Here is a 17,317-nt window from a genome sequence, read left to right as displayed (position 1 = left end):
TTGAAACACAAGGACGGAAGCGTTTTAGGCCTATATGAAAAGGTTGTCGAGGTAGCCAAAGAACTAGTAGGAATAGTGAAAGAACTTTCCACAGCCCAAGAAGTAAATTTGTGTGTTCACTCTACGTTAATGTTAGACACAGATGTGGGAAATTTCACAAGAGAGACAGACCATGATTCTGAGTGGGATACTAAATGTAGCTGTGGTGAAACCAAGGCGATTTTTGGGGGCTTCTTGTAAGCCTACAGAATTTTGTGACGTTAGTTTACTCACCCACGGAATACTACCTAGTCGTTTATTATGAATTAAACCAGGCATTAATAAGGCGTAAAGGAAGTAGAATAGATGTTTTTGTTCGAGTTAAGGTATACGTTAGTTTAACCAGACCACTGAGCTGATCAACAGCTCTCGTAGGGTTGGCCCGAAGGATTAGATTTAATTTACGTGGCTAAGAACCAACTGGTTACCTAGCAACGGGACCTACAGCTTATTGTGGAATCCGAACCACATTATGGCGAGAAATGAATTTCTGTCACCAGAAATAAACTCCTCTAGTTTTTCATCTAAGCCTAGGTATACTTACTTTATCTTCATTGGCCGGTCGGAGAGTCGAACTCTGGGCCAGCAGCGTGCTAGCCGAGAGCTCTACCCACCCCTCCAATGAAGAACTTGTTTTTGTTCGAGTTCCAGTGGGCTCAGATACCGCCTCGTACACTATATGAAAACGGAGCCGTTTTGGGTAAAAGACAACAGGGATTGGGCGAGACACATTCACACAGAAATGAAGGAAGTTATCATTAGGAACGACGGGTCGTCCCTTGCTGTTTTGAACTCGGGAAAGGACTGCAGAAAGACTACGGGAAAATATGTATGTTGTAGAAGAATCCTTAAGGAAAGGACCAAATGGTGATTGTCTATTTTTGTTCAATAATGAGACAAAGAAAATGGATCGCATTTACCCCCCACCCCCATCCTGAGGTTGGGGACGACCTATGTAACAAGTAATTTCAAATTACTCTGTTGCTGCTGAATGTTAGGCTTCATTTATATGGTGATATTTCAAGTAATTTATTTACATTATTTGATATTATTTTAATATCAATACTTCAGTCGCTTTTAATCGAACCACACAAAGGTTTTATTCTTCTATTTCATAAGTAACATGTCAATCCCTTATAAATATTACATTCCCCCTACCACAAGGCGCCCTTATCACTCAAGTACAGTCCCTCCTCCTCTTTGGTGGCCTCGGGACACACCCGTCAGCCAAGACGATCTTTCCACGTCTATTGACGAAATCAGTAGCCTTGGATTGCAAGGCTTAGTGGCTGTTCAGTTTTCCTTGACGTATAACCTGTTATGTACGTGGCAGGCCATTTTATCGTTAGAGGTAATCTCCATGTACTCTCTTTCTCTCTCATCTCTGTTTATATATATATATATATATATATATATATATATATATATATATATATATATATATATATATATATATTTGCATATGTATATACATTCACAGTAATTTGAGTATATATATACATACACACACACACACATATATATATATCATGCGTAATGTATAATTATTCGCAGTTGCCAACTTCTTTTATTTTTTTGTCAAACTGCAAATTGCGTTTCACTTCGGCTGCCAACACTTGACGTAACGTCATCATATTTGACATATTGTTGTGATAGGCGTCGCATTTGGCACTGGGTCCTTCCTTCTTACCCATTAATACGGGAACCAAAAGGCCGTGCCAAAGGTTTCTGCTGGGAACTCTCCACGTGCAATCGTTCTCTATCCTGATTGGTGGACAAGGCGAACACGCCTGTATCCTAGGTGGGCCCTCATTGGCTGAATCTAACACGCCCTCTTTTTTTTAAGTCTTTATTTGTTTCTCTTTTTTTATCTTGCAAATGTCATTGGTTCAGTGCTGTAAGACCTGACATTGCCAGATTGCGTTTGCAATTTTTTATTTGTAGTTTTTACTTTTTTTTTCTCTGTATTCTTTCGTATTTGTCTCTAATTTTAGGCACTTCCGATAGAGGATGACTTATCTACACTTTTTTCAAGACTGAGTATTGACTGTTCATAAACGAATGCCAAAATCAATCCAACTGCCTATTGGCAACCACTCTGAACTGGTGATATCTTCCTTGACAAGGTTATCGTGAAAATGTTTATGCGAAAACACTTTCTGCCACCACTTTATGTAACTCACGCTGTGGTGTTATGATTGCGTAATTGCTTTATGGTCCGAGTGTGCAAATGACCATTGTTTGTCTTTTTCCTTCTGCTAAATCTTTGCACTGACACGAACAATGATGGCAATGAAGACTCGGAAAAACAATCACGTTTTTAGAAGATGAGGATCAGCACGGAAAACGTTTGTTCATTTGTCTTTTCAGTTTTTTGTAAAAGAAAACTATTGGGCAGGCTTTGTCTGTCCGTCCGCACTTTTTCTGTCCCCCCTCAGATCTTAAAAACTACTGAGGCTAGAGGGCTGCAAATTGGTATGTTGATCATCCACCCTCCAATCATCAAACATCCCAAATTGCAGCCATCTAGCCTCATTAGTTTTTATTTTATTTAAGGTTAAAGTGGGCAATAATCGTGCTTCTGGCAACGATATATGATAGGTCACCACTGGGCAGTGGTTAAATTTTCATGAGCCGCCGCTCATACAGCATTATACTGAGACCACCGAAAGATAGATCTGTTTTCGGTGGCCTTGATTATACACTTAGCGGCTGTGCAGAAAACTCGATTGCGCCGAAAAAAACTTCGGCGTATTTTTTACTTGTTTCTTTTGCTGTCTCCTGTTCTAACGCGAACAATAATAATAATGAAGTAATAAAGATTCAGAAAGTGTTTTTTTTTTTTTTTTTTTTTTTTGAAGGTGAGAATCGACATTGAAAACATTTGTTCATTGTAGTGAACAAGAGCACAGTAGTTGGGCGAAAGCGCTGAATTTTTGTTCAAAAATATTTTTAATACACCAGAAGTTTTATACTTTGGGTTTCAATGTGATTCTTATCTCACATTTAATTATTTCATGGAATTTTTGAAGGCAGTAGCTGTAAGTGGGGATATTGATGAGTGGTAAAATCTGACTAAGGCAATACCGTCGTAGTCATTATATTATAAACTTAAAGTGAATCAGCTACTTGCTGATGGAGATACATATTGATAAACAGGACTATTGGTATTTCGAAGTGGCAACTGTTATATTCATATTTTCGTAGATCAAAGATAATTTGGCAATATTGACTCGGAGATTTATTACATTACAGCATATCTACATCTTCCTACCATACGTACGGCTTCTTATATTGCGCCGAATGACATTAGGGTCCCATTCCTTGGGCTGTGTCCCAAAATTCCATACATTCATCCATTCATCATAAATTACATAACGTAGGCATTCCATGAGACCCGTAATCGCTTCATTAAGATCTACGGAACATAATTGATCAACATGGCTTGTAAGACACATGCACGTTCAGGTGAACCTGGTTTGCGAAGCTTATTGAAAACACTATGATTTTTTTGTCTCAAAACTATTACCACCGATTTCCTATTCGCTAACTTCCCATTTGATAACGTACTCGGATTCGCTAAATTAAAAGGGGATGAACCTATCTGCAGCTTTCCGATACCGGTTTGGAAAATAATGTAAATGAATCAAATTATTTGTGACGGGTGCGTTTTCCAGTTTAGATGACAAGATATACAAACGTCTTCGGTGTTGCATTGGGTTCATCCATTCCCTTTATCAGCTAATTTATTATGGAATGTTTTAAAAGAGATTTAATCAGCTGTCGTTGGTTTAGTAGGAATTGAACTGCTATTGTGGAACTGGTAAGTGGATAATATATCTCGTCTTATTGGAATAGGAAAGCGGACACGCTTTCATTTAATTTCTAAATGCCTTGAAGTGAGAATTGTTCATAAATTTCACATTGGAGGAAAAAAAAAAGCATCCTTCCTTTCCTAGACGTATCAGGAGGAAAAAGCAAGGCCGCTTTCAAAACAAAAGTTTACTGTAAAGTCACTTTTGCGTATTTCTGTAGTCACTATTTTGCACAACATAATACCTATATATATGTATGTATATATATATATATATATATATATATATATATATATATATATATATATATATATATATATATATATATATATATATTTTAAATTTAGGCCAACGGCCAAGCGCTGGGACCTATGAGGTCATATGACGCTTTCATGGAAATTATTATTATTATTATTATTATTATTATTATTATTATTATTATTCAGAGCATGAACCTTATTCATATGGGACAAGCCCACCAAAGGGGCCACCTACTTGAAATTCAAGCTTCCAAAGAATATGGTGTTCATTTGATTGAGAGTAAAAGGTTTGAAAGGTGTAACGGGAGGACAAACTTCGCAGTTACACGATGAAACACATGTTTGGAGAGGGTGGAAACGCAGATGGAAGAAAGAGAATGTGAACGGATGCACAGTTAAAGGAATGAAAGGGGATGAAACTAGTACTATATAGCTGTTGGTATTTTTATAAGAGCCCAACTTTGTGAACCCTGTTTACTTAGACATCGAGAGAAATTTCCTAAAAACGTGGTTCCGGCATTTGGCCTGTCATACCTGGTTTCCTGACAGTGCTCTCAAAAAGAAGACACTCTAACTGCTCCAAGGAAATAAGAGTACATTCCACATTCGTCTATGGAGCTACTAATCCAGATTCCCCATAGGGGGATAGTACTGTCAGTGCACACCTCACAGCAGTGCAATGAAGGCATTACTTAACATTACTTAAGGTTCTTTGCAGCGGCCCTTCGGTCCCTAGCTGCAATCCCTTTTATTCCTTTTACTGTACATCGGTTCATATTCTCTTTCGTCCATCTGCGTTTCCACCCTCTCCTTACAAGTGTTTCATAGTGCAGCTGCGAATTTGTCCTCCAGTTAGACCCTTCAAACCTTTTACTCTCAATCAAATGAACACCACATTCTTTGGAAGCTTGAATTTCAAGTAAGTGGCCCCTGTGGGCTTGTTCCATATGAATAGGGTTCGTGCTCTGAATAATAATAATAATAATAATAATAATAATAATAATAATAATAATTTCCATTTCAGCGTCAAATGACCTCATAGGTCGCACCGCTTGACCGTTAGCCTAAATTTTATTTTCCAATTCCAATAAGCCAGATTTATCCCCTGGGACTGATGGCATGCCCAATACCTGACCCCCGTGACCCCATACCCAGGATTAAGGCGCCCTCAACCAACAGATGACCAGCGTAAACCACAACAAACCGGAATGATGAAGCAGTCAGAACGAGCTGTGGCCTGTTCAAGGAAGGTGTCTGTTCAATTATGATCGAGTTTCATTTCCTCTGACGAGGAAGGATGGAGTCCTCGTAAATAGGAAGGGTTATTTCTGATAAACAGGAAAAGGGTAATTTTTATCCTCACCGATAATGGTAATAAATGTGATATTATTATTATTATTATTATTATTATTATTATTATATTTTCACTCTGACATCATTGTGGATTTCTTCACCATTATTATTATTATTATTATTATTATTATTATTATTAACAACAAGTAATACTAATAATAATAATAGTATAGTATAGTACTGTATAGTAGCTAATGCTGTTAACTGTAACTATAAAATCTTAATTGTTATTCTTATGATTTGTGACATGAATACTCAAATATTAAAATTCTCTCTCTCTCTCTCTCTCTCTCTCTCTCTCTCTCTCTCTCTCTCTCTCTCTCTCTCTCTCTCTCTCTCTCGAGCCCTATGATCCCAATACTCCTTGGCAATCCACAATTGAAACCAAACCTTCAGATCTTTCTGGATTTTTCCCTCATGTTTCTTTCCCAGGACAAGTACAATAGGACCCCGACTTGGCAAACATACCCGGGAACCCAGTGGTTCGAGTGATCTCGAGTCTAATCTCGCTTGCAGTAATAGTTGTCAGAGGAGCCTCGCTTTGAAAACAACGTACTAGCTGGAATGTTCTTGTGGCTTCGGCGAGCTGCTTTTGCTTCTACGGCAGCAAAGCGTCTTCAAAGCTCTTGATCACAAGCTTGTGATTAGATAGCTTTCGAAAAAACGCTTGCAATTCGCTGATCAAAACCCCGGGAATCTCGAAGCTTTCGAGACGACGTTTCGTTGTAAAACTAACTGAAGTTTCGAAGCTTTCGAGATGATGTTTTGTTGTAAGACTGACTGAAGCTTCGAAGCTTTCGAGACGATGTTTCGTTGTGAGACTGGCTGAAATATCGAAACTTTCGAGACGATGTTTCGTTGTAAGACTGGCTGAAATGTCAAAGCTTTCGAAACGATGTTTCGTGGTAAAACTGACTGAAGTTTCGAAGCTTTCGAGACGATGTTTCGTGGTAAAACTGACTGAAGTTTAGAAGCTTTCGAGACTATGTTTAGTGGTAAAACTGACCGAAGTTTCGAAGCTTTCGAGACGATGTTTCGTGGTAAAACTGACTGAAGTTTCAAAGCTTTCGAAACGATGTTTTGTTGTAAAACTGACTGAAGTTTCTTCTAGAGTTCGAAGAAGGTTTCGAGAAGATATTCGTTGCAAAACTGACTGAAGTTTTTACTAGGGTTCGAGGGCTTCAAAACAGTATTTATTGTCGCTCGAAACGGAGATTTCCAAACGGTGTTTACAATCGCTCTGCATTCTTAGGGAAACTTAACATTTTTTGCCAGAAGACAGTGTATTCCTGTTTGAAAGAGAAGAATTTTTATACGTAACTAGTTAAGCTTATGTAACAAGAAACTACACGTACACACACACACACACACACACACACATATATAGCCTATATGTGTGTGTGTGTGTACTGTACATATGTGTGTTTGTGTATATATCACAAACACACACACTATATATATGTATTATGTATATATATCATATATATATATATGTATATATATATATATATATATATATATATATATATATATATATATATATATATATATATATATATATATATATATATATATATATATATATATATATATATATATTATTCCCTCAGAAAACTTTTAAATAAACAAAACTCAAAACAATATTATAAAAACGGAAAATAATAGGCAATTTTTTTGTTTTAGTACCTTTTAGTCAATATTTTGACATTTCTCCGTGATTTTTAAGTACTATCGTGCACAAAAGTCCTTTCCCTTTCCGTTCAGAGCGTGAACAAGAATCCGGTGACTATGAAACACCGCAGCAGTTGAACTAAGTAACTAATGGAAGACCCAATATATGTCGCACGGAAGGGCATATGGGAACAGGAAGGAAGGGTACGAAAGCAGGTATTTTTCTTGAGTATAGAGTGAAGTCTCCATATTCTAATATTAAGAAAGTTATCGTAAAGTTTTTGCTGTTGAGACACCGGGTTTGAGTGTAAGATGTGCAGTTAAGGAAATATGCGAAATAAATCTGAGAATGAAAGTGCTCAGGAAGTCAGTATTCATGAATTAGTATTTCCTATAGATTATCTTATCTTATCAACAGACATGACTGTCCACAAGATTGATACAAAACATTTCATCATCAGTGTTTACAGTTGATAAGATATGACAAACAATAGGAAGTACTAATTCATGAATACTGACTTCCTAAGCACTCTTATTCTCAGATTTATTTCGCATATTTCCTTAACCGCACGTTTTACACTCAAACCCAGTATCTCAACAAAAAAAACTTTACGATCACTTTCTTAATAATATTAGAATATGGAGACTTTACTCAATGCTTAAGAAAAATACCTGCTTCGCACTCCTCCTCCCTGTTACCATATGCCTTTACGGTGCGACATCTGTTGGGTCTTCATTAATTACTTGATGACTCTCTGGATAACTAAGGGAACGGACTTTTGGGCACGATAGTACTTAAAAATTATGGAGAAATGTCAAAATATTGAATAAAAGGTAATGAAACAAAAACTTCGCTTATTGTTTTCCGGTTTTATATCATTGTTCTGTTTTTTTTTTTTATTTAAAGGGGGTGTTCTGAGTATTTTTTAGTGGCTATATATATATATATATATATATATATATATATATATATATATATATATATATATATATATATATACATCTTCAGATTCTCAGGAAATCATTAGGGATATTTATGCTTTCCTTGCATAGTTAACAACTTCAGACACGGCTTCCACTAACAGATTTAAGTATAATTGCACGAAAAACTCAAGACAAAGAGAGAGAGAGAGAGAAAGAGATTTTTTGCTAAACAACAATGCTGCATCAGTTTTAAATAGATGGCGGCTTTTACTGTTTCAGGGCATGTTCGTTGTTTCACGCCCAACAAAACCTTCCGGTGTTGTTGCTACTCAAACTGGGTTATTCTGATGTTGGATGTCTCTGAGTCCTAGTGCGTGGTTTACTATTGAAGTTTTACGCACTGAAATATTGCTTGGTGGAAGCAGTTAGAATTTTTCAGATTTAGCAAACATATTTTATAGATGTGTGTGTGTGGATTTATACAAGATATTCACTAATACTGCTAATACCGTTTAATGTCAGATTCACTGTACCTTGGGAATAACGTACACTTAAGAAAAATGTAAGATAAGTGCATGTGCCTGGCCAGGATAACCTATATTGTGATATATATATATATATATATATATATATATATATATATATATATATATATATATATATATATATATATATATATATGACTTTTTATCACATCATCGTGATTCATATACAATCAGTAAGCTACAAACGTCCGTGTGGGTTAATGCGTCCACTGTAGTCCTGAGTTCTTGTCCTTCGCTGGTTCGAGCCCACGGGACGACGAACTTATTATCAACTAAAAAATTCCCTTTCGGTAACATTTATGAAAATATATTATTTCCGAGGTAGAGCGAATTGGATATTAAAGGACGTTTGTAGCTTACTGATTGTGTATATATACACAATGTGTGTGTGTGTGTGTGTGTGGAATTCATTTTCTTGAGGAGCTATGTATTTGCACGTGTGTATGTCCACCAACTCTGCAAAAGCAGCTGCACCTAAACATGGTAAAACTGTTCCACCTCCGCAACTTTCCAGTTTAAAATTTGAATGGGATGAGTTTTAAACTCGAAACTGTGAAGCCATGAAACTTAAATCAAGCGGGATGTGACCGTAGACTTCATAAAATAAATTTGATAAAAATAAGTTTTTGTATATACATAGACAGGATCTCAAACACCACATGTTCCCAATCCTTGTATCCAGGTTTTGTGTCCTTATTTCTTGTCGGAATCTTTGACAGGTACTTTTTTTTTTTTGAACGACTACATATGCTTTGAGGGTTAGTTAGGCTAATGAAATGGGGGACAGGTCGAAGCTGTCATTGATTTTCACCTATTGTAAAAATTACGTAGATAAAAAATATTTTTATAAGAACGTAATCGTGCTATTATTTTTACCTGATAATGTGTTCTTATTTAATATGCATGAATTGGATAAATGTCCTTTACACAACTATATTTTTAAATATAGTATTGTTAATAAGTAAATCTGTACGAATACTGATAGGTAAATAAAATGAAAAAGGAAAGAATCGTCTGTGATACTTAAGGGCTCTCTCTCTCTCTCTCTCTCTCTCTCTCTCTCTCTCTCTCTCTCTCTCTCTCTCTCTCTCTCTCTCTCTCTCTGGTTCATCGTTTGCCATTTCCTTCCAAATGGAAATTCAGAGTTGACTACCTCCACTAATACCTTCTTCGTAATGATTCCATCTTACCTTCCACCATAGTTTTCATAGTGCAGCTGCGAGATTTTCCTTCATAGTGCAACTGCGAGACTTTCCTCCTGTTACACCTATAAAACCTTTTTACTCTCAATGTCCCTTTCGGCACCGAATGACTTCATAGGTCCCAGCGCTTGGCCTTCGGCCTAAATTTCATATTCTAGTTCCATAAACCGATGTCTGAATCTTACCCCGTAGGGGGGTAGTGCCGTCAGTGCACCCCATGCGGTGCACTGTAGGCAATACTTAAGGTTCTTTGCAGCATGCCTTTGGTCCCTAGCTGCAACCCCTTTTGTTCCTTTTACTATACCTCCTTTCATATTCTCTTTCTTCCATCTTACTCTCCACCCTCTCCTAACAATTGATTCATAGTGCAACTGCGAGGTTTTCTTCCTGTTACACCTTTCAAACCTTTTACTGTCAATTTCCGTTTCAGCGCTGAATGACCTCATAGGTCCTAGTGCTTGGCCTTTGGTCTAAATTCTATATTCAGTTCAATTCAGTTCGATGTCTGAATCTTCAAAAAAAAAAAAAAAGTGGATTGCTCAGACTCGTTTTAGATGCTCCAAGGATTAAGAAAGTAGTTGAAGAAACCGAAGCCACGAGCACAATACCGTAGGTTTCAACAAGTAAATTAAATCATTACATCTGCCAAGAAAGTGTGACTGGAGATTGTCTCGTAACCCGTGAGATGTCGTGTAGATCCCGACTTTTAATCGTTTTCTGTTCGATAAAAATGATGTGCTCATGTGGGTTTAGTAATGGCAGAAGTATGCGATCTCTGAATACCTTTTTTTTATTTAGATTTTCTATTTAAGTACTTATACGATTTGCCCCACCACACAAAGCAGTAATTTAAAGTAAGAAATTAACCTTCGCTATGACTTTCTTCTGTTCATTTGTTTATGTATTTGCGTACCTGTGTTTCATTCGACGTGACGAATGTAGTACTAGTAATACCGCAAAGGATTTTGTTGCTTTTATTTTGTTATTTCTTTTTATTGTACAGTTATAAGCAAAATACAAACAAACAAACTGCAAAGACCTCTCCTCCAGTAAGCAGGGCAGACCCGCAGAAGCCATCGTAATGCTTTAGCCTTTCGTCAAGGCCGCGTTCGTGATCCTCACGAGTTAAGAGGTTAATCGGAGCTAATGTCGCTAATCATGTGCGCATCCCTTTGCTCTTATTTATTTCTCATTGATGGCAGCGTCGCTTGCTTTCTCGACGTCCTTCCGAGGTGCGAAAGAAAGTGGCGTTGGTTTGTGTTGTTTGTGTCTTTCTATAATCAGTTTTTTCTGTCAAGGAAATTCGCCTTTTCATGTTCTTGTTTATTATATTTAAAACAAGGCCTAGGCTCGAATCCTGTGTAGAACAGATGAACGTGTCAGTTATAATACCTCGTGGATGTTAGCTATTCTCGGGGTGAGTGAAATGGATATTTAATTATATTTGTGGGTATGTATATATATATTTATATATATTATATATATATATATATATATATATATATATATATATATATATATATATATATATGTATATATATATACACATATATATACATACATACATACATACATACATACACATACACATGCACACACGGCGGCCACAAGTTGAAGCAACACTCAGCTACTATAAATATTATAGAGCGGAAGCCATCTAACTAAACGCAACCGGAATGCTGATGCATTGTGTGTAAATGTGCAATCACCCTCACGTAGTGAGATAGTTGGCAGCAGGTTTGTTAGTGCAGGGACATTAATTACAGACAGGAGGGGGGAGAGAGAGAGCGAGAGCGAGCTAATCATTGCGAGCTACTAAAGAGAGCATTACACTTGTTAAAATATAAAAAAAAAAAAACACACATACAGATCGAGGGTTCTTTTTGAATCAGTTTAATGAGAATGTGCAACATTTATATACACACATACATACATACAGTACATACATACACATACACATGCACACACGGCGGCCACAAGTTGAAGCAACACTCAGCTACTATAAATATTATAGAGCGGAAGCCATCTAACTAAACGCAACCGGAATGCTGATGCATTGTGTGTAAATGTGCAATCACCCCTCACGTAGTGAGATAGTTGGCAGCAGGTTTGTTAGTGCAGGGACATTAATTACAGACAGGAGGGGGGAGAGAGAGAGCGAGAGCGAGCTAATCATTGCGAGCTACTAAAGAGAGCATTACACTTGTTAAAATATAAAAAAAAAAAAACACATACAGATCGAGGGTTCTTTTTGAATCAGAATATTTTTCTGAAAAAGGTCATAAAATTCATTGCCGTGAGTTAACGGTATATATTTATTCTATTTTTGCCCTTGACAGAAGTCTTGCACAGTACTGTTTCGACATTTACATAAACATACTCAATAGAAATTTTCATTATTTTCGTTTTACCCTTTTAGAAGTTTATGATTATTTGTCTATGTTAAACTGTGTCATTTATAGGTAGCTCTGCACCATAGGAAGCGTGCTGTATGACGTACCTAGCCGAATCAACTAAGAAGCCCGTAAGTACTGAAAAAAAAAAAAAGGTGGGAAAAACGTCGTACACAGAACAGAGTGTCTCTCTCCTCCCATTGATACCAGTAGTATTAGTAGTAAACGGGATTATCTTTGAAACGGCTCCTCCATCAGTACCGTGAGCGGTTTTTGGAGTGTGGGTGCCATTGACGCCTATGACGAAAGGCTGGGCGGGCCTTTGGTGGGTAGGGGAAGACTTGGCACCAACCGCTCGGCATTATCGGCCACGTTCTAAGAATATCGATTCGGCCGATTCTAACGTCAGCCACATGGTTCGGTTTGTAGCCAGTGTGTACGGGGGTAGCGCAGGGTGGGGAGGTAATAATTGGTGTCTTTTTTAGGCCGACGTGTTGCTCTCTCTCTCTCTCTCTCTCTCTCTCTCTCTCTCTCTCTCTCTCTCTCTGTCTAGTCGACTCGGCTATTTAGTCGCTTCCTCCTCGACTACTATGTCGTCTTTTCCTCATCCTCGCCACTTCCCCGAGAAAGGTGGGGAGGTCATCCGCGATCTTTCTCCCAAGCGACACCCCTCCCCTCCTCCGTAAAGTCTTTCTTACCATTAGAGGGCCGCGCGATGAGTCAGCCTCCTCTCTCTCTCTCTCTCTCTCTCTCTCTCTCTCTCTCTCTCTCAGTCTTGCTACCTCAGTAAGCTATCAGCTGTGGCACTGAGCGAGTCGAAGTGTAGTATACCTGTCCCGTTCTCAAGTAAAGGTCTTGCGGGATGGTTGGCTGAGATCACTCTAAGAGAAGCAATTTCGTGGACTTGATTTTGTTTCATATCCTGGAATCGAGAGAAGGATTTTTTGAAAGCAGCATCGAGAGGTTAATAGAATATATTGGTTTCTTGTTTATTTTGGATACGGTATATACATAGTGCGTGTGTGTGTGAGCGTGTTTAAAATATAAAGATCAATAGACATGGTTTTGTTTACTTGTCATTCCGTATTATACCATCACAGTATTGGAAATACTAATGAAAATCCCATTTACTACACAAGCCTATACTTGCATTCGCTCCCTTACAGAAAAGAAACAGTATATGAAAGGTAATTATTTTAAAAATTCCTTAAGTTACGCAAGTGCAAAGTATTTCCATTGGTTTTTTCCTGAATCAAGCTACTTACAACAGCCATTTATTTTTATTCGTAACAAAGCTCTCTCTCTCTCTCTCTCTCTCTCTCTCTCTCTCTCTCTCTCTCTCTCTCTCTCTCTCTCTCTCTCTCTCTTTCTATTTCTAAACCTTAGTTTAAATTGAGTAAAATGTACCCAGTTATCTTATGAATCTTGAGTTGATTGTGTTGTTACAATTCCCTTGAAGTAATGTGAGTCTGACAGACGGTAATGCATAGTATTTTTACGCACGCGCGCGTGCACACACACACACACACACACACACACACACACACACACACACACACATATATATATATATATATATATATAGAGAGAGAGAGAGAGAGAGAGAGAGAGCACTTGTTTTATTTTTTCAATGCTTATTGAATTTTTTTGCTGGTTACTTACGAATATAATTAAGCATACCAATGTAGTTCTAAATAGCTTTGGATTATGTATAGTATTCATAAGCCTCATAAAATGAGATCTGAAAATTTAACGATATTTTTTATTATTATTTTCAAGTGCTGTGCACTTTAGATTAAAAGCGCATTTATGATATGGTCTTGTCTGGCGTAAGGAGTTTTATTTCAAGTTAACATATACAGGAAAAGAAATCAATTTTCTTTGTTAGGATAAAGAGAAAAATACTATGCCCTTAATAAAATAAAAATCTTACCTTGGAAGGATGTCTATAAATTTGCGAGGAGAAGAGAGACATAAGGCAAAGTGTGTGTCTGTGGAGATCCACGAAGGGGTGTTGTAGATATTTTCTGGACAAGAGCTTCTTCCATGGGAGAAACTCTAAAATAGGACTTAATATTTTATTTATGAGTTCTGTTACTCTGAAGTAGGCATACATATCATTGTAGAGAAGTGACACTGTCACTGTAAATAAGGTTATGTACAATACTTTGAAGTTACACAATTTTTAATTCAGTTAATGCGTGAGTCTGTGTATGTATGTGTGAGGGACAATGAAGGATATTACTTATGTTTATAATGTACGGCTGCATCATTGCATCCGTCTATAGGTTTGTATTTTTGTATAAGAAAGCGTAGGTTTTTGGTATACGCTGTTTTAAATTCATTAGCTGGCAAACAGGCGTCATATAACGCACCGGTGTACTGTGTCAGTGTGACTGCGAATAATGAGTATTTAGACCAGCATTATTTGGCGTTGTTGCGATGACCAATCCCTTGATTTTGTTTTCACTTAAGAATAACCAAACCGGCTGAAAAGCTCTGCTCATAATTAGAAGAGTAATATTAATACCACTTGAAGTTCAAATTCTCTTAGATACCGGTTGAGCTCCAGAGGGCCTTAATTTCCGGTTTACGGCAAGCCTTTTTGGCTGGTGAGGTTGCTAGTCCCATGCCTTTTGCCCTGCCTGCAACCCGCCACAGTCGACAACATAGTTCACAAATTATGTCAACCGATGCACAATGGATTTTTCAGTAATTATGCCAAAGTATTCATCCAGTGGGATCGATCCCCGGCCTTTATTAGGTAAGGCGAGCCGAGTGCGCGCAAAGTCATGAGGGAACAGAACTGGATTTATGTGGTGCCTTCACGTGCTGAATATATACCCACTGAGTACAAACTCATGTGTCTCGGAGGCGCCGAACCAGATTTATTCGGTCTTTATTGTGGCATGTTTAATATTCGTCTACTGTCTCTCTCTGTGTGATGCAGAACCTGTCTTGATTTCATCTTTCCTTGTGGCACATTAACTTTCCCTTTCACTCCTTTTCGATGGGTTTTTAAATAGATCTGCCATTGCTCCCCTCTCTGTCACCTTACTCTTTGAGATGCAGCCTCCAAGCACAATTAAAACGTTTCTTTTTTTTCGTCTGGTGTGATTACGTGTAGGTGGTTTTTATGTGATCTTTGATCTCACTTAATGCAGGGATGTAAGAAAATTTACGTAACTTGGCCCAATTCTTTGCCAACTCGGGCGACAGTAGATTGGCGGTAGTAATGGTAGGATCTAGGTTAGTATGTGTGTTTGTGTGTGTGTGTGGTTGTTCGTGTGCGTGTCTGTGTGGATATGCGTATAGTGTGTGTGCTAGAGAGTAGTTTGCTAATTTGAAGTTGAGTGAAAAACTCCTTGCTATAATATTAAGAGATGACAATCAGAATTCTACCAAAATATGTATATACATGTTTACGCCATTTGCCCTTAGTAAGAGACTCAGCAAGTCTTTTAGGACGAGGTTGTTGGCTCAATGCCCCTTTGCTTCCTGGTTGTGTCCCATCACAGTTGACTAGCTATAAAGCACACAATTTCATTTCCTAAGTCAACAGAGGCTGACTGGAATTTTACTGAACGTGTCTAAAGCATTCATCAGCATCGCTAAAAAAAAAAATGCGTCCTTGTGGAACTAGAAAGACTTACACAGATAATCACGACCTTAACATAAATCACTGTGTCCTTTGTTGAACTAGTTGCTTGTTCCAATATCTGGTCTTCATCCTTCTGAATTACGCTGTCAGGTTCCAAAGAACTTGGGAAGTTATATCCGGTACAATACAGGTTTCACCTATTGGATTGAGGTAGGTTTCAATAACCATTTCACTGCGAGTGAGAAGTTTTAGTATTTTGAATCTTGGCAGAACACATTGAAAACGTCTATTCTTTTGGTAATAAAAAAATAGTAAAAAAAAATTTTTTTAAACGCTTTTATTAAAATGCACTAAAAAGTGAAAAATAAATCTTTTGAGACACCAGGTTTTTCTTACAATTAATCATGTCTACAAAAATAAAAGCATGGACGCCAAACATGGGAAGAAGCTCTAAAAGAAATTAAACATATATATATTTTTCATTTGTAGCATTTCCTAACATGTTTGGCACCCACGCTTTTATTTTTGTGGACATGATTAACTGTAAGAAAATCCTGCTGTGTCTCACAAGATTTATTTGTTACTTTTTAGTACATTTTCATAATAGGGTGTTTTAAAAATATATATATATATATATATATATATATATATATATATATATATATATATATATATATATATATATATATTTTTTATCTTATATACTTTTTAGTTTTGACAAAATTTAACCGATTTATGACTGTAGCTAACGAAATTATCCTGTCGAGCCAAAGAAGGTTTGAAAAATCCGAAGTGTCTTACAAATCTGAGATTGTATGGCCTACTGATCATGGAAGGTTGTATTGCCACCGGGATTGAGTACCGTGCAAAATTTCACGTCCATCGGACGAAGGGAACAGGTCGAAAATTGAGTTACAAGATTTGGCGACAGACAGACGCAGAAGTCAAGTTAAATAAAAACATGTAAAAATAGAACTTGGTCTTTCTACTCGAAGGATGTCCGCTTTGATCATATTTGGAAACATTTTCATATCAACTCCATTCTAAAAAAACACAGATACAATTTCTAGCCATCAAAAATGGAATTATTTTATTTATAAATCTCAAATATCAAGACTTTTTCTGTTTTAAGTGTCTTCGAGCTTCTGTATTGCTATAGCTTTGAAGTCCGTTTTCCTACTTTGCCAGCATTGATTACCTGGTTAGACCGCTAAAACATTTTATTTATAAGGTGAACTCTAGCAGTGTCTACCAGTGCTTTTAAATCCAAACCTTCAACATCAACAGATTTGTCAAGTGACTAAGTGCATTGTGAGAGGTGCTAAAGAAGAGAGCAGTGGACATGTACTGCTGGTTTACTGGGAGAGCAGGCCGCTTATAAAGCGGCGTGAGGACATCATACAAAGACATACAGTAGGATACAGGTGACCTGAGGTCAATTGTTCTCAGTGTGAAACAGTACAGTTAAATACAAATAACATGTAAAAATAAAATTACAAGAATGGACACAATAA

The 17,317-nt window shown here is 37.2% G+C and overlaps 1 protein-coding gene across 4 annotated transcripts in view; it reads left to right on the top strand.

The window, feature by feature from the left end:
- The window catches only part of gb (genderblind), a 62,746-nt gene that overhangs the window by 30,880 nt on the left and 14,549 nt on the right, over positions 1 to 17,317 (top strand). Inside the window, exon 2 of one of the 4 annotated variants that reach the window (XM_067116478.1) lies at positions 5,294 to 5,485. The exons of 1 other annotated variant lie outside the window; for it this stretch is intronic. The gene's annotated coding sequence lies outside the window, so the exon portion shown is untranslated. Of the gene's footprint in view, positions 1 to 5,293; positions 5,486 to 12,275; positions 12,334 to 12,633; positions 13,166 to 17,317 lie in introns of those variants that run through there. 2 more of the 4 variants (XM_067116479.1, XM_067116477.1) reach the window with 2 other exon arrangements.

This window comes from Macrobrachium rosenbergii, chromosome 14 (genome assembly GCF_040412425.1).
Source record: "Macrobrachium rosenbergii isolate ZJJX-2024 chromosome 14, ASM4041242v1, whole genome shotgun sequence".
NCBI classification, from domain to species: Eukaryota; Metazoa; Arthropoda; class Malacostraca; order Decapoda; family Palaemonidae; genus Macrobrachium; species Macrobrachium rosenbergii.
The sequence above is the reverse complement of the archived record's forward strand: the minus strand, read 5'-3'. Positions and strand labels throughout refer to the sequence as shown.